This window comes from Ranitomeya variabilis, chromosome 1 (assembly GCF_051348905.1).
Source record: "Ranitomeya variabilis isolate aRanVar5 chromosome 1, aRanVar5.hap1, whole genome shotgun sequence".
In the NCBI taxonomy this organism is placed as follows: domain Eukaryota; kingdom Metazoa; phylum Chordata; class Amphibia; order Anura; family Dendrobatidae; genus Ranitomeya; species Ranitomeya variabilis.
The window spans coordinates 543,554,255-543,574,981 of NC_135232.1; positions in this window are offsets into that span (position 1 = coordinate 543,554,255).

Consider the following 20,727-nt stretch of genomic DNA (forward strand, 5'->3'; position numbering starts at 1 on the left):
GACTTATATTTTCCTCTGCTAGCATTATTTAGTCCTCCGGCTGGTGCTGGGCATCTAGAATCAACGTAGGCATGCTACCCGGCCACTGCTAGTTGTGCGTTAGGTTTAGTTCATGGTCAGCTCAGTTCCCATCTTCCAAGAGCTAGTTCCTATATATGCTTATGCTATGATCTCTTGCCATTGAGATCATGACAGTTTGACCGGCCTACTAAAGGGTTAAATTCCTTGGCTGAGAAAGGAGAGAAATAAGAAGTCTGCTGAGAATTTTTTTTTTTTTTTTTCCTAATCTTTGAATGGCTCTGTGTCCACCTGTTTGTAATGGATCTTCAGAGTGTAACTGCAGGTTTGAATAATCTCGCCACGAAGGTACAAAATTTGCAAGACTTTGTTTTTCATGCACCTGTATCTGAGCCGAGAATTCCTTTGCCGGAATTTTTCTCGGGGAATAGATCTGGGTTTCAGAATTTTCGAAATAATTGCAAATTATTTTTGTCCCTGAGATTTCGCTCTGCTGGAGACCCTGCACAGCAGGTCAGGATTGTGATTTCCTTGCTCCGGGGCGACCCTCAAAACTGGGCTTTTTCATTGACACCAGGGGATCCTGCGTTGCTCAATGTGGATGCGTTTTTTCTGGCCTTGGGGTTGCTTTATGACGAACCTCATTTGGAGCTTCAGGCAGAAAAAACTTTGATGTCCCTATCTCAGGGGCAAGATGAAGCGGAAATTTACTGTCAAAGATTCCGTAAATGGTCTGTGCTTACTCAGTGGAATGAGTGCGCCCTGGCGGCGACTTTCAGAGAGGGTCTCTCTGATGCCATTAAGGATGTTATGGTGGGGTTCCCTGTGCCTGCGGGTCTGAATGAGTCCATGACAATGGCTATTCAGATCGATAGGCGTTTGCGGGAGCGCAAACCAGTGCACCATCTGGCGGTGTCCACTGAGAAGTCGCCAGAGAGTATGCAGTGTGATAGAATTCTGTCCCGAAGCGAGCGGCAGAATTTTAGACGGAAAAATGGGTTGTGTTTCTATTGTGGTGATTCTACTCATGTTATATCAGCATGCTCTAAGCGCACTAAAAAGCTTGGTAAATCTGTTTCCATTTGCACCTTACCGTCTAAGTTTATTCTATCTGTGACCCTGATTTGCTCTTTGTCATCTATTACCACGGACGCCTATGTCGACTCTGGCGCCGCTTTGAGTCTTATGGATTGGTCCTTTGCCAAACGCTGTGGGTATGATTTAGAGCCTTTGGAGACTCTTATTCCTCTGAAGGGGATTGACTCCACCCCATTGGCTAATAATAAACCACAATACTGGACACAAGTAACTATGCGTATTAATCCGGATCACCAGGAGATTATTCGCTTTCTGGTGCTGTATAATCTACATGATGATTTGGTGCTAGGATTGCCTTGGCTGCAATCTCACAACCCAGTCCTCGACTGGAGAGCTATGTCTGTGTTGAGCTGGGGATGTAAGGGGGCTCATGGGGATGTACCTGTGGTTTCCATTTCATCATCTATTCCCTCTGAAATTCCTGAGTTCCTGTCTGACTATCGTGACGTCTTTGAAGAATCCAAGCTTGGTTCATTACCTCCGCACCGAGAGTGCGATTGTGCCATAGATTTAATCCCGGGTAGTAAATACCCAAAGGGTCGTTTATTTAATCTGTCTGTGCCTGAACATGCTGCTATGCGAGAATATATAAAGGAGTCCTTGGAAAAGGGACATATTCGTCCATCGTCATCTCCCTTAGGAGCCGTTTTTTTCTTTGTGTCAAAAAAAGACGGCTCTTTGAGACCATGTATCGATTATCGGCTTTTGAATAAAATCACTGTAAAATATCAATACCCATTGCCGTTGCTGACTGATTTATTTGCTCGCATAAAGGGGGCCAAGTGGTTCTCTAAGATTGACCTTCGTGGGGCGTATAATTTGGTGCGAATCAGGCAGGGGGATGAGTGGAAAACCGCATTTAATACGCCCGAGGGCCACTTTGAGTATTTAGTGATGCCTTTTGGTCTTTCAAATGCTCCGTCAGTTTTCCAGTCCTTTATGCATGATATTTTTCGCGAGTATTTGGATAAATTTATGATTGTGTATCTGGATGATATTCTGATTTTTTCGGATGACTGGGACTCTCATGTCCGGCAGGTCAGGAGGGTTTTCCAGGTTTTGCGGTCTAATTCTTTGTGTGTGAAGGGTTCTAAGTGTGTTTTTGGGGTACAGAGGATTTCCTTTTTGGGATATATTTTTTCTCCCTCTTCCATTGAAATGGATCCTGTCAAGGTTCAAGCTATTTGTGATTGGACGCAGCCCTCTTCTCTTAAGAGTCTTCAGAAATTTTTGGGCTTTGCTAACTTTTATCGTCGATTTATTGCTGGTTTTTCGGATATTGCTAAGCCATTGACCGATTTGACTAAGAAGGGTGCTGATGTTGCTGATTGGTCCCCTGACGCTGTGGAGGCCTTTCGGGAGCTTAAGCGCCGTTTTTCCTCTGCCCCTGTGTTGCGTCAGCCTGATGTTGCTCTACCTTTTCAGGTTGAGGTCGACGCTTCTGAGATCGGAGCTGGGGCAGTGTTGTCGCAGAAAAGTTCTGACTGCTCCGTGATGAGGCCTTGTGCCTTCTTTTCCCGTAAATTTTCGCCCGCTGAGCGGAATTATGATGTTGGGAATCGGGAGCTTTTGGCCATGAAGTGGGCTTTTGAGGAGTGGCGCCATTGGCTTGAGGGGGCCAGACATCAGGTGGTGGTATTGACTGACCACAAAAACTTGATTTATCTTGAGACCGCCAGGCGCCTGAATCCTAGACAGGCGCGCTGGTCATTATTTTTCTCTCGGTTTAATTTTGTGGTGTCATACCTACCGGGTTCTAAGAATGTTAAGGCGGATGCCCTTTCTAGGAGTTTTGAGCCTGACTCGCCTGGTAACTCTGAGCCCACAGGTATCCTTAAGGATGGAGTGGTATTGTCAGCCATTTCTCCAGACCTGCGGCGGGCCTTGCAGGAGTTTCAGGCGGATAGACCGGATCGTTGCCCACCTGATAAACTGTTTGTTCCTGATGATTGGACCAGTAGAGTCATCTCTGAGGTTCATTCTTCTGCGTTGGCAGGTCATCCTGGCATTTTTGGTACCAGGGATTTGGTGGCAAGGTCCTTCTGGTGGCCTTCCCTGTCACGAGATGTGCGAGGCTTTGTGCAGTCTTGTGACGTTTGTGCTCGGGCCAAGCCTTGTTGCTCTCGGGCTAGTGGATTATTGTTGCCCTTGCCTATTCCTAAGAGGCCTTGGACGCACATCTCGATGGATTTTATTTCAGATCTGCCTGTTTCTCAGAAGATGTCTGTCATCTGGGTGGTGTGTGACCGTTTCTCTAAGATGGTCCATTTGGTTCCTCTGCCCAAGTTGCCTTCTTCTTCCGAGTTGGTTCCTCTGTTTTTTCAAAATGTTGTTCGTTTGCATGGTATTCCTGAGAATATCATTTCTGACAGAGGGACCCAATTCGTGTCTAGATTTTGGCGGGCATTCTGTGCTAGGATGGGCATAGATTTATCTTTTTCGTCCGCTTTCCATCCTCAGACGAATGGCCAGACCGAGCGGACTAATCAGACCCTGGAGACATATCTGAGGTGTTTTGTGTCTGCTGACCAGGATGATTGGGTTGCTTTTTTGCCATTGGCAGAGTTCGCTCTCAATAATCGGGCCAGCTCTGCCACTTTGGTGTCCCCGTTTTTCTGTAATTCGGGGTTTCATCCTCGATTTTCCTCTGGTCAGGTGGAATCTTCGGATTGTCCTGGAGTGGATGCTGTGGTGGAGAGATTGCATCAGATCTGGGGGCAGGTGGTGGACAATTTGAGGTTGTCCCAGGAGAAGACTCAGCTTTTTGCCAACCGCCACCGTCGTGTTGGTCCTCGGCTTTGTGTTGGGGATTTGGTGTGGTTGTCTTCTCGTTTTGTCCCTATGAGGGTCTCTTCTCCTAAGTTTAAGCCTCGGTTCATCGGCCCGTATAAGATATTGGAGATTCTTAACCCTGTTTCCTTCCGTTTGGACCTCCCTGCATCCTTTTCTATTCATAACGTTTTTCATCGGTCATTATTGCGCAGGTATGAGGTACCGGTTGTGCCTTCCGTTGAGCCTCCTGCTCCGGTGTTGGTTGAGGGTGAGTTGGAGTACGTTGTGGAGAAAATCTTAGACTCTCGTGTTTCCAGACGGAGACTCCAGTATTTGGTCAAGTGGAAGGGATACGGCCAGGAGGATAATTCTTGGGTGAATGCATCTGATGTTCATGCCTCTGATCTGGTTCGTGCCTTTCATAGGGCCCATCCTGATCGCCCTGGTGGTTCTGGTGAGGGTTCGGTGCCCCCTCCTTGAGGGGGGGGTACTGTTGTGAATTTGAATTCTGGGCTCCCCCGGTGGCTACTGGTGGAATTGAACTGGTGTTTTCATCTTCTCTGTTCACCTGTTCCCATCAAGATGTGGGAGTCGCTATATAACCTTGCTGCTCTGTTAGTTGCTTGCCGGTCAACAATGTTATCAGAAGCCTCTCTGTGCTTGTTCCTGCTCCTAGACAACTACTAGATAAGTTGGACTCTTGTCCATGTTTGTTTTTGCATTTTTGTTCCAGTTCACAGCTGTAGTTTCGTTACTGTGTCTGGAAAGCTCTTGTGAACAGTAATTGCCACTCTGGTGTTATGAGTTAATGCCAGAGTTTTAAAGTAATTTCTGGATGGTGTTTTGATAGGGTTTTCAGCTGACCATGAAAGTGTCCTTTCTGTCTTCTGCTATGTAGTAAGTGGACCTCAAATTTGCTAAACCTATTTTCATACTACGTTTGTTATTTCATCTTTATTCACCGCCAATACATGTGGGGGGCCTCTGTCTCCTTTCGGGGTATTTCTCTAGAGGTGAGCTAGGACTTATATTTTCCTCTGCTAGCATTATTTAGTCCTCCGGCTGGTGCTGGGCATCTAGAATCAACGTAGGCATGCTACCCGGCCACTGCTAGTTGTGCGTTAGGTTTAGTTCATGGTCAGCTCAGTTCCCATCTTCCAAGAGCTAGTTCCTATATATGCTTATGCTATGATCTCTTGCCATTGAGATCATGACAGTGGACTATCAGCTCTGTGAGGGGCCGCAGGCATTTCCGGTATCAATAAATGGGGTGCTGGTGACAGGAGTCAGACTCAGGGAACTTGGTGATCCTGGTAAGGGCCACACTACCCCAGCAGTTAATCCTGGGGAAATGCATGGGTGTATGCTGTATCCACAGGGATGCCAAGGACTATCCTGTCTCCAGAGTGTCGATTAAAACAAGCCGGGGTACGGCGTCCCATGAGGTCAGGGTGGTCAATGGTTTGCAGCACCCCGTGTTAATTGGGAGAGACTTCAGCCTTTTTTTGGAGTTGTGGGCAAAGGCAAAGATATCAAAGGACACAGACAGGAGCCAGTTCAACCCTGTTGAAACCCCATCACAGTCAGAGATGGATGAGTTCTCCTTGTGTGTCCTGGCTGGGGACGAGGATGAGATAGACACCACGATTTTTGGGACTGCCCAAATGTAGGAGTTGACTTTGAAAAATGTACGGGAAAATGTAACTATGATAAATGGGGTTGCCCAAGAACCAATGGGCTGACACCAGGTTCCTGTACTTTGCGGTTAATGGGGAGTTGCTACAGTGCCTTGCGAAAATATTCTGCTCCCTGGAACTTTTCAACCTTTTCCCACAATAATATTGCCTCTTCTTTGCTTCCTGCTGTGGCTCCTGGGCAGGCATACTTTATCTGCCCTGTTGAGGGCAGCGTAAAGTACTGCAGTGTGCAGGCGCCGTGCCTCTCTGACCTTTCCTGGTGCCTGCGCACTGCAGTTCTTTGCTCTGCCTTCAACATGGCATATAAAGTACACCTGCGCAGGAGCCGCAGCAGGAAGCAAAGAAGAGTTAATTATTATGTTAATTATTTCATGCACTTGCTTTTTTACTTATTTATTTTCATTAGGGAATAAAAAATTGCACATATTGATTTTTCTTTGTTTTTTGTTTTGTTTGCTTCCATAATTAAGTCCACCAGGGGTCATCAATACATCCTCGTGGTAATGGACTATGCTACCCAGTACCCGGAAGCGGTACCCCTAAGAAACTCATCCGCCTGGACTATAGCACGAGAACTAGTCCATATTTCCTCCCAGATGGGCCTGACAGACCAGGGGACACCCTTTATGTCCAAGGTAATGAGGGAGTTGTGCAAGGCCCTCCAGATTACCCAACTTATGACATCGGTGTACCATCCAAAGACAGATGGCCTGGTGGAGAGGTTAAATAAGACCTTGAAGTCCATGCTGAAGAAGGCCGTGTAGAAAAATGGGCGAAATTGTGATTGCCTCCTATCATACCTACTGTTCTCCATCAGGGAAGTCCTACAGGCCTCTATGGGGTTCTCACCATTCGAGTTGTTATATGGATGGCACCCCAGGGGACTTCTAGATGTTGTGAAGGAGACTTGGGAAGCAGAAGTTGCACTCAACCGGAGCATCATCGAGCATGTGGCCCAAGTGCAGGACTGAATCGCAAAGGTACTGCTGATTGTGAAAGAGAGTCTCCTTCAATCACAAGAGGCCCAGGTGAGGGTCTACAAACGGTCCATGAAGCTGAGACAGTTTAGCCCTGGGGACTGGGTGCTCGTTTTGATCCCCACTGTGGAAAGCAAATTCCTGGCCAAGTGACAAGGGCCATATGAGGTAGTCGAGAAGTTGAGTGATGTCAACTATAAGGTCTACCAACCAGGGAGAAGGAAGCTGTACAACGTGTGCCACATTAACCTGCTGAAACCATGGAGAGACAGGGATCCGGTAGAAGCAATGTGCCTAGGGGCCCATCCTGAAGCCAAGGTTGAGGATGTCACAGTGGCAGAGACTCTGTCACCGACCCACAAACAACAGTGCCGTGAACTACTTCAGCAAAACCAAGGCTTGTTTTCAGAGTTACCAGGATGTACGCAGGTGGTGGAGCATGAGATCCTGAGTGAACCACATGTGAGGATAATCCAAAGGCCGTATCGGATTCCTGATGCTTGCCGTGAGGTGATCTCTCAGGAGGTGAAGAGAGTGTTGAGCCTTGGTGTCATCGAGGAGTTGAAGAGCGGCTGGTCCAGCCCTATTGTCCTGGTGCCGAAGCCAAGTGGAGAGTGGCGCTTCTGTAACGATTACAGGTAGCTCAATGAGGTGTCCAAGTTTGACGCGCATCCTTGTTAAATATTAAGTATTACTGTAATTATACTTATTCTCAATTCTGTACTGAACACATTGCCTCTCGCTGACATTACAAAAGCTATTTATGTACAGTACAGACCAAAAGTTTGGACACACCTTCTCATTTAAATATTTTTCTGTATTTTCATGAGTATGAAAATTGTACATTTACACTAAAAGCATCAAAACTATGAATTAACACGTGGAATTATATACTTAACAAAAAAGTGTGAAACAACTGAAGATATGTCTTATATTCTAGGTTCTTCAAAGTACCAACCTTTTACTTTGATGACTGCTTGGCACACTCTTGGCATTCTCTTGATGAGCTTCAAGAGGTAGTCACCGGGTATGGTCTTCCAACAATCTTGAAGGAGTTCCCAGAGATGCTTAATACTTGTTGGCCCTTTTGCCTTCAACCTGCGGTCCAGCTCACCCCAAACCATCTCGATTGGGTTCAGGTCTGGTGACTGTGGAGGCCAGGTCATCTGGCGTAGCACCCCATCACTCTCCTCCTTGGTCAAATAGCCCTTACACAGCCTGGAGGTGTGTTTGGGGTCATTGTCTTGTTGAAAAATAAATGATGGTCCAACTAAATGCAAACCGGATGGAATAGCATGCCGCTGCAAGATCCTGTGGTAGCCATGCTGGTTCAGTATGCCTGCAATTTTGAATAAATCCCCAACAGTGTCACCAGCAAAGCACCCCCACATCATCACACCTTCTCCTCCATGCTTCACGGTTGCGAACCAGGCATGTAGAGTCCATCCGTTCACGTTTTCTGCGTCACACAAAGACACGGTGGTTGAAACCAAAGATCTCAATTTTGGACTCATCAGACCAAAGCACAGATTTCCACTGGTCTAATGTCCATTCCTTGCCTTCTTTAGCCCAAACAAGTCTCTTCTGCTTGTTGCTTGTCCTTAGCAGTGGTTTTGCTAGCAGCTATTTTACCAGGAAGGCCTGCTGCACAAAGTCTCTTAACAGTTGTTGTAGAGATGTGTTGTCACGATTGGACTGGCAAGTAAACTGGGACCAGGGGCTCCTTTCCTGGCCCTAGCTCTAGGGGGCGCCCTAACTCGCCCTGTTCCCTGGGATACCTCAGATGGCGAGGATGCCGGGGCCTCCGCCCTAGCCCTGTCTCCTGACTGCCACCCTGCGTCTGTCCCCCTCCCCACCTGGGGAAAAGAGGCACTACCGTGTACAACAGTACACCAACCCGACAAACAGGGGAACAAAGACAAGGGTAAAAAGTAAACTACACTCACACAAAATATGCTCTCACAAATAACAGAGGTATCCACCAGGGTGTGAAGGATGGGGAGAGTAAATAAGGCAGGTAAGGATGAGGAATTTTCCAAGCATACAAACCATACAACTGTCGCACAGTAAATTCCTCCAGCTCTCCAAACACCAGCTCCTCACTACTCCAGGTCTATCAAGCAAGTGCTATCTCAGACAAAGATCTGATCAGAAGGCCTAGCTTTTATAGGAGAGAGGAGTGGCTAACCGAGCACAGCTGAAAGCAGGAATTTCCACATAGCCTATTAACCCCTGTCCTGCTGAAAGAAAACAAAACACCTTTAATACACAGGAGAAGTGCTTCTTCTCATCGATGAAGTAGAAGCCATCAGACGCCGTGGTCTTCTGGTACTGCTCTGTCGCGATAACTCCGTGACAGTACCCCCCCTTCTATGAGGGACCTCCGGAACCTCAGGACCTGGTTTATCTGGGTGGGCCGCATGAAAGGCCTGAACCATTCTGGTCACATGAACGTCGGAAGCTGGAACCCACATCCTCTCCTCAGGACCGTACCCCTTCCAATGTACCATGTATTGAAGTGACCGATGAACAAGACGAGAATCTAAGACCTTTGCTATCTGGAACTCCAGATTACCATCAACAATGACAGGAGAAGGTGGCAGAGGTGAAGATCCTGCAGATGCCAACTACTTCTTGAGAAGAGAACGGTGAAACACATTGTGGATTTTAAAAGTAGGTGGCAGAGCAAGGCGGAATGCTACCAGATTGATGATGGCTAGGATCTTATAGGGACCAATAAACCTGGGACCCAATTTCCTAGATGGAACCTTTAGCTTAATGTTCCTTGAGGACAGCCACACCAAGTCACCAACACTCAGGTCCGGACCCACTAAACATCTCCGATCAGCCACACTCTTATATTTGGAGCCCATCTTTTGCAAATTATTAATCACCCCCTGCCAAATCGTAGAAATAGAAGAAGAGAACCGTTCCTCCTCCGGTAAACCAGAAGGGCGATCACCATTGAACGAACTAAACTGCGGATGAAACCCATATGCCCCCAAAAATGGGGACCTACCAGTTGATTCCTGACAGCGATTATTAACTGCAAATTAAGCCAACGGTAAGTAGGTCACCCAGTCCTCCTGATTCTCAGATACAAAACATCTAAGATATGTCTCTAAATTCTGATTAACCCGTTCAGTCTGCCCGTTAGACTGAAACGGTGGGTGGGTGGGTGAAACGCCGAAGAAAAAGACAAATGGATCCCCAGATGGGTGCAAAACGCCCTCCAGAATTTGGAGATAAACTGCACCCCCCGATCAGAAACAATATCCGTAGGAATCCCATGCTGTGTTATTATTTCCGTGACGAAGATTTGCGCCAGAGTCTTGGCATTAGGCAAAGCTGGCAAAGCAATAAAATGAGACATTTTACTGAACCTGTCCACCACCACCAGGATTACAGTGTTCCCTGCAGACACAGGTAGATCCGTAATAAAATCGACTGACAAATTAGTCCAAGGTCTGCTGGGAATCTCCAAAGGAAGGAGAGCCCCTGACGGACGAGTATGTGAAGTCTTAGAACGCGCACAGATATTGCAGGCGGTGACATACTCCTGAACATCCTTATAAGCACCTGGCCGCCAAAAACGCCAAGTAAGTAGATCCGCGGTAGCCTTAATCCCTGGATGTCCAGCCAGCACCGTATCATGATGTTCACTGAGGATTCTAAGATGGAGATTGACTGGTACAGTTTACCAAGAGGACAGGTAGCAGGGGCATCCCCCTGAGCGTCCGCAACCTCTCTTTCAAGATTGGAGCATATGGACGCCATCACTACCCCTTTTTGTAGTATAGGTACCGGTTTGCACTTATCGCCTCCCCCAGGAAAGCAACGGGACAAAGCATCTGCCTTAACATTTTTGCTTCCCGGCCTAAAAGTAACAAAAAAGTTAAAGCTGGTAAAGAACAAAGCCCATCTTGCCTGACGAGGTGTAAGACGTTTTGCTGACTCCAAGTAAACCAGATTCTTATGGTCAGTGATCACCATCACAGGGTGAACCGCTCCTTCCAAGAAATGACGCCACTCCTCAAATGCCCATTTGATAGCTAAGAGTTTGCTATTACCAATATCATAGTTTCTCTCAGCTGGTGATAGTTTTTTAGAAAAGTAAGCGCATGGTTGCCATTTACCAGGAGATGCACCTTGCGATAATACAGCCCCCACTCCCACCTCGGATGCATCCACCTCTACAATGAATGGCTGAGTGACATCAGGCTGAATAAGAATCGGCGCAGAAGCAAAACACCGTTTAAAAGTGTCAAATGCCTCCCTGGCAGGACTGGACCACTTGGAGAAGTCCGTCCCCTTTTTAGTCATATCAGTGAGCGGTTTAGCTACTACTGAAAAGTTCTTTATGAATTTACGATAGTAATTGGAAAAACCCAAAAACCTTTGTAAGGCCTTCAAATCCTCAGGACGATCCCATTCCCATACCGCCCGGACTTTCGCCGGATCCATGCGAAAACCGGTGGCAGATAATACATATCCAAGGAAAGGGATCTCCTCAACCGAGAACATGCACTTTTCAGGTTTAACATACAATTTATTGTCACGAAGTATCTGTAGGAATTGTCTGACATGTTGCTGGTGTAACTCAAGGTCAGGTGAGTACACAAGAATGTCATCCAGATAGATAACAACAAACCTGCCTACAAGGTGACTGACTAAAGATGTCATTAATAAAGTGCTGGAAGATGGCGGGCGCGTTCGTCAACCCAAAAGGCATCACTACATTCTCGTAGTGTCCTTCTGGCGTATTGAACGCAGTCTTCCACTCATCACCCTCCTTAATGCGGATGAGATTGTACGCCCCCCTGAGGTCCATTTTAGAGAACCATTTTGCCCCAACAATTTGATTAAAAAGGTCAGGTATAAGAGGTAGCGGATACGGATCACGGACCGTGATAGCATTAAGTTCCCGGAAATCCAGGCAAGGACGTAACCAGCCATCCTTCTTCTTTACGAAAAAGAACCCTGCAGCAAGGGGAGAAGAGGAAGGTCGGATATAGCCCTTAGCCAGACTTTCTGTAATATAGTCCTTCATGGCCTGCCTTTCTGGACCTGAGATGTTATAGAGTCTGCTCTTGGGCAGCTTGGCACCAGGAACCAGATTGATGGCACAATCATAAGGACGATGTGGGGGAAGCTCTTGGCTCCCCTGCTCAGAGAACACATCCACGAAGTCTGACAGGTAATGGGGCACAGACTGGGTATCCACCCTTGCCAACAGGGTACCCAGTGTCCTTGACAATATGTACTCCACTTTACCACTTCCTGTGTCTGGCAATCAATTACTGGATTGTGCAGAGCGAGCCAAGGAAGTCCCAGTACCACAGGTGAGGGCAGGCCCTCAAGCACATAACATTTTAACACCTCAGAGTGTATGGCCCCTACCTGTAGCCGTAAGTCATGGACTACCTGCGTGAAGTGCCCCTGTCTTAGAGGACCGGAATCGATAGCTATTATGCGTATAGGTCTGGACAAGGTTTGTGAGACAAGGCCTTGGTCCCGGACGAACCCTGCGTCGACCAAATTAAACCCCGCCCCACTGTCCAAGAAGGCGGACACGTCAACCTTATTTTCACCCACATATAAAATAGCTGGAAGGAAAAAACGAGTCTTTCCCACAGAGGTTATGAGTACACCCGAGTTGCCTACCTCCCCGCAACCCGGGCTCTCTAGTTTTCCAGCGGTTGTTTAAACAAGTGACGGGTAGGACATGTGCTCACAAAATGAACTTTCTTGCCACAACAAAAGCACACCCCCCCTTACGCCGAATTAATACAAGTTTGCTAGGTTAGGACGCTGCACCCACTTGCATGGGTTCCACAGTAGAATCAGTACTGGTCACGCTCAAACTTGGACCTCCTGCCCCCAGAGGTGTCTCCCTATGCCTCTGGCGAAGACGGCGATCAACCCGGATCGCCAGAGACATGGCCGCCTCAAGGAAATCCAGAGTCTCATAGAGAGCTAAAGCATCCCTTACACTTACGGAGAGACCCTCGCAGAACTGACTACGGAGGGCCGGGTCATTCCACCAAGTGTCAGTGGCCCACCGCCGGAACTCGGAGCAGTATTCCTCCGCCAGACGGTTTCCTTGCTGAAGTTGGCGCAGAGGCGACTCAGCCAAGGAGACACGATCAGGGTCATCATACACTAAGCCCAAAGCCTGGAAGAAGCCCTCTACTGATTGAAGTGACTGTGAGCCAGATGGAAGAGAAAATGCCCATGCTTGCGGGTCCCCCTGTAGGAGCGAGATAACAATCCCCACCCGTTGCTCCTCCGTACCAGAGGATACCTGACGCAGCCGGAAATAAAGCTTGCAGGCCTCCCGGAACACAACAAACTTGTCCTGCCCTTCGGAGAACCTGTCTGGCAGCGCGACCTTGGGCTCCACAATGGTTTGTTTGGAAAGCGAGATCCCCACACCAGACGTAACAGAGTGCTGTGAAACCACCGTGCGTAAATCTGCCACCTCCAGACTGAGCTGCTGCAACTGCCCTGTCAGCGCTGTAATAGGATCCATAACGGATCAGAAAATGCTTTTGGGTTCTGAGATAATGTCACGATTGGACTGGCGAGTAAACTGGGACAAGGGACGCCTTTCCTGGCCCTAGCTCTAGGGGGCGCCCTAACTCGCCCTGTTCCCTGGGATACCTCAGATGGTGAGGATTCCGGGGCCTCCGCCCTAGCGCTGTCTCCTGACTGCCGCCCTGCATCTGTCCCCCTCCCCACCCGGGGAAGAGAGGCACTACCGTGTACAACAGTACACCAACCCGACAAACAGGGGAACAAAGACAAGGGTTAAAAGAAAACTACACTCACACAAAATATGCTCTCACAAATAACAGAGGTATCCACCAGGGTGTGAAGGATGGGGAGAGTAAATAAGGCAGGTAAGGATGAGGAATTTTCCAAGCGTACAAATCATACAACTGTCGCACAATAAATTCCTCCAGCTCTCCAAACACCAGCTCCTCACTACTCCAGGTCTATCAAGCAAGTGCTATCTCAGACAAAGATCTGATCAGAAGGCCTAGCTTTTATAGGAGAGAGGAGTGGCTAACCGAGCACAGCTGAAAGCAGGAATTTCCACATGGCCTATTAACCCCTGTCCTGCTGAAAGAAAACAAAACACCTTTAATACACAGGAGAAGTGCTTCTTCTCAGTGATGAAGTAGAAGCCATCAGACGCCGTGGTCTTCTGGTACTGCTCTGTCGCGATAACTCCGTGATATGTGTCTGCTGCTAGAAATCTGTGTGGCATTGACCTGGTCTCTAATCTGAGCTGCTGTTAACCTGCAATTTCTGAGGCTGGTGACTTGGATAAACTTATTCTCAGAAGCAGAGGTGACTCTTGGTCTTCCTTTCCTGGGGCGCTCCTCATGTGAGCCAGTTTCTTTGTAGCGCTTGATTGTTTTGCCAATGCACTTGGGGACACTTTCAAAGTTTTCCCAATTTTTCGGACTGACTGACCTTCATTTCTTAAAGTAATGATGGCCACTCATTTTTTCTTTACTTACCTGCTTTTTTCTTGCCATAATACAAATTCTAACAGTCTATTCAGTAGGAATGCAGCTGTGTATCCACCAGACTTCTGCACAACACAACTGATGGTCCCAACCCCATTTATAAGGCAAGAAATCCCACTTATTAAACCTGACAGGGCACACCTGTGAAGTGAAAACCATTCCCGGTGACTACCTCTTAAAGCTCATCAAGAGAATGCCAAGAGTGTGCAAAGCAGTCATCAAAGCAAAAGGTGGCTACTTTGGAGAACCTAGAATATAAGACATATTTTCAGTTGTTTCACACTTTTTTGTTAAAGAAGTTGTCCACTACTATAACCTTTTTTTTTTTTTTTCATAAATCTTGCTATTATGGGCCACTGAAAACATCTACTGTGTTTATTTTAGCAATATTACCTTTTATCATGCTGTAGCAGCCCACTTTAGTGCTGGATTCAGCTCTCATGGGGTTAATCGACAACTTCCTTTCTCCTGAGTTATTGTGCTCTAATACTACAAGTTCCATGATGCATTGCACTGTCCTCTAAGCCTGAACTTAGCACACCCTCTCCAAAACACACCCCAACCCCTCCCTCCTCTCCCTCCTCTAGCTTCAAACAGATTTGTGATGTCATTTCTGTCCAACCTCCTCTTTTACATTTGTCCAACCCACACTCCATTACACACAGATAGAGGGAAAGACAGACAGACAGACAGACAGACAGACAGACAGATAGACAGATAGACAGATAGACAGATAGATAGATAGATAGATAGATAGATAGATAGATAGATAGATAGATAGATATGGGATAGATAGACAGACAGATAGATAGATAGATACATACAGATATATCTATGTCTATTTCCATAGATATGTCCATATCCATGTTTCTAAACCCCTTCACCCCTGCAGCTTTTTTGTTTTCGTTTATATCCAGAGCCATAACTTTTCCGTCAATATGGCCATGTGAGGGCTTGTCTTTTGCGGGACAAGTTCTACTTTTGAACGACATCATTGGTTTTACCTTGTCGTGTAGCAGAAAATGTGAAAAAAATTCAAAGTGCAATGAAATGGCAAAAAAAGTGCAATCCCACACTTGTTTTTTGCTTGGATTTTTTGCTCGGTTCCCTAAATGCTAAGGCTGTGTGCACACATTGTGGATTTGATTGCAGATCCGCAGCGTTTTTTGCCGCACTGAATTGCATCAAATCCGCAGTGTAGTGTACAACCAATGTAAGTCTATGGGAGCCGCAGACTTGTTGTGCACATGCTGCGGAAAAGGCCGCACCGAAACGCAGCTTTTTTTTCTCGCAGCATGTCACTTCTTTTGTGTGGAACTGCAGCGTTTCTGCACCTTTAGGCTGTGTGCACACTCTGCGGCGTGCTCTGCGGGTTCTCCCGCAGCGGAATTGATAAATCTGCAGGGCAAAACCGCTGCGGTTATCCCTGCAGATTTATCGCGGTTTGTTCCGCGTTTTCCGCTGCGGGATTACTCCTGTACTATTGATGCTGCATATGCAGCAATATGCAGCATCAATAGTAATGTAAAAAATAATAAAAATTGGCTATACTCACCCTCTGACGTCCCGATCTCCTCGGCGCTGCACCCGGCGGTCCAGTTCCAAAGATGCTGTGCCGAGAAGGACCTTCGTGACGTCACAGTCATGTGACCCAGGCGTCATCACGGTCATGTGACCGCGACATCACCACAGGTCCTGCTCGCACACCAACCCTGATACCGGACGGCCGCGTGCAGCGCTGAGAGGTGAGTATAGCATCATTTTTTATTTTAATTCTTTTTTTTTTTACACTATTTATGCTTCCCAGGGCCTGTAGGAGAGTCTCCTCTCCTCCACCCCGGGTAGCAACCGCACATGATCTGCTTACTTCCCGCATCATGGGCACAGCCCCATGCGGGAAGTAAGCGGTTCAATGCATTCCTATGGGTGCAGAATCGCTGCGATTCTGCACAAAGAAGTGACATGCTGCGGGTTTTAAACCGCTGCGTTTCTGCGCGGTTTTTCCCGCAGCATGTGCACAGTGGTTTGCGGTTTCCATAGGGTTTATATGTTAATGTAAACGCAATGGAAACTGCTGCGGACCCGCAGCATCAAAATCGCCGCAGATCCGCGGTAAAAACCGCTATGTGTGAACATGGCCTTAGACTTTCATTGTGTCGGGCACATCCGCCGCAAAACCGCAGATGTAAAAAAGATCTGCAGTTTTGCTGCGGATGTGGGTCCGAGAAACGCAGCAGCTCGGGAGGATGGAAGTGTGTGGGCGGTGACGGTGTGCGTCTATGTGTGGGCGGGCGGGGTCTGCGGGCTGTTCGGATGTGTGCTGCGCTGTGCGGGACTGTTCAGGTGTGTGCGGGGTCTGTGGGCTGTTCGTGTGTGTGCGGGGCTGTGGGGGTGGTCTTTTGGGGTGTGTGTGCAGGCATCATCCGATGGAACTACAAGTACGCAGCATACAATCTGCAGCTCATTCGGATGTAATCCGGACAGTGGACACACACCTTACGCTATCCATACATCTATCAATAGAAATCTATCCAGACACATCTATAGATAGATATAGGAATAGATAGATGTATGCATCTATAGATCTATCTATATGTAGATCTGTCTATCCATTTCATCTATCATCTATCTGTCTATCTGTGTGTTTAAAGGAGTGTGGGTTGGACAAATGTAAAAGAGGAGGTTGGACAATAATGACATCACAAATCTTTTTTTTTGTTCAATAATACATCTTTATTTACCTTTCAAAAACGCACCAAAACGCCTAAAAACCGAGCAAAAACCGCAACAAAAGCGAATTAAAAAATGCATCAAAGCCGTGCAAAAAACTGCATAAAAAATGCATCAAAACTGAAAAAAATCGCATCAAAACCGCACCATAATTGCATCAACACTGCACCAAAAACTGCATCAAAACTGCGCAAAAACCGCACCAAAAACTCCATCAAAACCACACCAAAACCACACTAAGAACTGCATCAAAACCGCACCAAGAACTGCATCAAAACCGCACCAAAAACTGCATCAATACCGCACCAAAACTGCAAACTGCACCAAAACTGCAAAACTGCACCAGGTTTTGATGCAGTTTTTGGTGCAGTTTTGATGCAGTTTTTGGTGCAGTTTTGATGCTTTTTTTGGTGCGGTTTATGCGCGGTTTTAATGCCGTTTTTGGAAATAAGTAAATAAACGGAAAATGTGCATGATTTGAATGGAAACATGCATGAAAAAAAGGATTCCAAGGCCGTATTCATCATTTCACAGCTCAATTTCATAGGTTTTTTTGCCGGATCCGTCGCTGTGCGTTTTTTCGCCGGACAGAAAAAACGTTCCTCTGTATGTGTTTTCCATCCGGCGGAAACAGCTTTTTTGACGGATCCGGTAAAAATCGGATGAAACGTGTGGCCATCAGGCGCAATCCGGCGCAAATACAACTCTATGAGAAAAAAACGGATCCGGCGGAAAAAAATTGATCCGTTCTTTTCAAAACTTGCCAGATTGTGCCTCACGGCAAAAACCTGATGTGTGAACGCAGCCAAATATATGGATAGATACATGTTTCTATAGATATATCTATCTATAAATATATCTATAGATAGATATATCCATAGATATATAATAGAAAGGCCGATGTTTCTAAGGCCTCTTTCACACTAGCGCCGTGCACTGCACATCGCAATGCGTCGTTGTAGAGAAAAACGCGTCCTGCAAAGTTGTCTGCAGGATGCGTTTTTTCTCCATAGACTTTTATTAGCGACACAGCGCGACAGCCCCTTACCGATGCTAGTGTGAAAGCAGCCTAAGGCTACTTTCACACTTGCGTTTTTAGCAATCCGTCTTTTTGGGAAAAAAATGGATCCTGCAAATGTGCTCGCAGGATGCGTTTTTTACTCATAGACTTGTATTAGTGAAGGATCGCGATGGATTGCCACACGTCGCGTCAGTCGTGCAACGGATGCGTCGTGTTTTGGCGGACCGTTGGCACGTCCCTCGCGTCTGCCATTTTCTACCGCGCATGCGCGGCCAAAACTCCGCCCCCTCCTCCCCGGACTTCAGAATGGGTAGCTGATGCGTTGAAAAACTGCATCCACTGCCCACGACGTGCACAAATTTCACAACGTGCGTCAGTACGTAGGCCCGACGCATAGCGATGGACCCGTACCGACGCAAGTGTGAAACAGGCCTTAATGAGCGTTTAATTTAATAAAGAAACATAAAAAAACGGCGTGGGCTCCTGCGCAATTTTCTGCGCCAGAGGGGGAAAGCCGACGGCCGGGGGCCAATATTTGTAGCCTGCTATGAATATCAGCCCGCAGCTGTCTGCGTAGCCTTTACTGGCTATTAAAATAGGGGGACCCCCCAAAAAAATAACGTGGGGTCCCCCTATATTTTATAGCCAGAAAGGCTACGCAGACAGCTGCGGGCTGATATTCATAGCCTAGAGAGGGGCCATGGATATTGGTCCCCCCCCCGGCTACAAATACCAGTCCGCAGCCGCCCCGGAAATGGCGCGTCTGTAAGATGTACATGTAAGATGTAAGATGCGCCAATTCCGGCACTGAGGCTGGTTTCACACTTGCGTTTTTGGACGCTGCGTTTTAGCGCTAAGAAACGCATGCGTTTTTTTCCTATACTTAACATTAAAAACGCATGCGTTTTGACGCATTTTCGGCAACGCATGCGTTTTTGAACGCGCGCGTTCATTTGCAGAAATGCAACCTGTAGTAATTTTTAGCTGCGTTTTTTTGCCGCAAAAAAACGCATGCGTTTATTTGCGGCAAAAAAATGCATTGCTGTCTATGTAAACGCATGCGTTTTTAAGCACATGCATTTGTTTGCGTTAAAAACGCATGCGTTTTTATAGAAAAAAACTGAAAAAACACTGAAAAACCACCCACCACCATCAGGGTGATAAAGGGATCCAAACCCTAACCCTACCCCTAACCGTTTAATGAACATTTTCTGACATAGTGCCACGATATTTCAGTGCCACGTATTTTAGTGCCACGTATATAAGTGCCACGTATGTAAGTGCCACGTGCCACGTATATAAGTGCCACGTATGTAAGTGCCACGTATGTAAGTGCCACGTATGTAAGTGCCATGTATGTAAGTGCCACGTATTTAAGTGCCACGTATTTAAGTGCCACGTGACATGTATTTCAGTGCCACGGATTTAAGTGCCACGTATTTCAGTGCCACGTATTTCAGTGCCACGGATTTAAGTGCCACCTATGTAAGTGCCACGTATTTCAGTGCCACGTATTTAAGTGCCACGTGCCACATATTTCAGTGCCACGGATTTAAGTGCCACGTATGGAAGTGCCACATGCCACGTATTTCAGTGCCACGTATTTAAGTGCCACGTATGTAAGTGCCACGTGCCACGTATTTCAGTGCCACGTATTTCTGTCACGTTTGGGGCCTAACCCTACCCCTAACCCTAGCTATTTCTATTTATAGTGGGTTTTCTTGTGGATTTTGATGATTGGCAGCTGTCACACTTCTCAGCATGCGTTTTAAAAACGCAAACGCATGAAAAACGCATGTAAACGTGGCAAAACGCCGCGTTTTTTTTCTACATGCAAAAACGCATGCGTCTAAAAAACGCAGCGTTTTACCGCGTTTACATGCGTTTTTTCACACATGCGTTTTTTTTAAAACGCATGCAGATAAAAACGCAAGTGTGAAACCAGCCTTAGCCCCTCTCTTCCCACTCCCGTGTAGCGGTGGGATATGGGGTAATAAGGGGTTAATGTCACCTTGCTATTGTAAGGTGACATTAAGCCGGGTTAATAACAGAGAGGCGTCAATAAGACGCCTATCCATTTTTAATCCAATACTAAAAAAGGGTTAATAAAACACGCACACATTAGGAAAAAGTATTTTAATATTCTTCATTTAACCATACTTACCATAATTCAGTGCCTGCAAAAAACGTAACATAATAAACCGTATACTACCTGTCCGCCGTAGTCCAATTAATAACGAGTGTCCCACGACGACCTCCCCTAAAGAACAGTGACATCGGGTGATGTCACTGCTCTATAGAACCCTCAGTGACACACTGACAGGAGGCAATGGCTGCTGCACTGCATCACTGAGGTTACTATAGTTCACTGGTCTCACTTTATGGCAAAAAGCTGCGTGGGAACTTTCTCATACAGCATGCCATAAAGTGAGACTAGGGACTATTTTCTCACAGGGGCGTAGGAATACATTGTGGGGAATACATTGTGGAAGGATACCTTCCTCCCCTCATTGTGTTCCTGGAGCCCCTGGAGAGTGGTTGCATCAGCAGAGGCTCCTGCTCTCCACGGGAGATCGTCATGGGACACTCGTTTTAATTGGATTTCTGCGGATCAGGGAGTATAGTGTTTGTTTATTATTTTAATATTTTTTACAGATGACACTGGCTTCGGGGATCAAAGTGACAAGTGATGGTGAGTATGTACTCTATGTTATATGTACTGTATGTCTGTATGTATGTTGTATGTATGTACTGTATGCGCATGTCGTCGCATGGCGCATGTCGTCGCATGCAGCTAGTCGGCACATGCTGCATGTCGTCGCATGCTGCATGTCGTCGCATGGCGCATGTCGTCGCATGGCGCATGTCGTCGCATG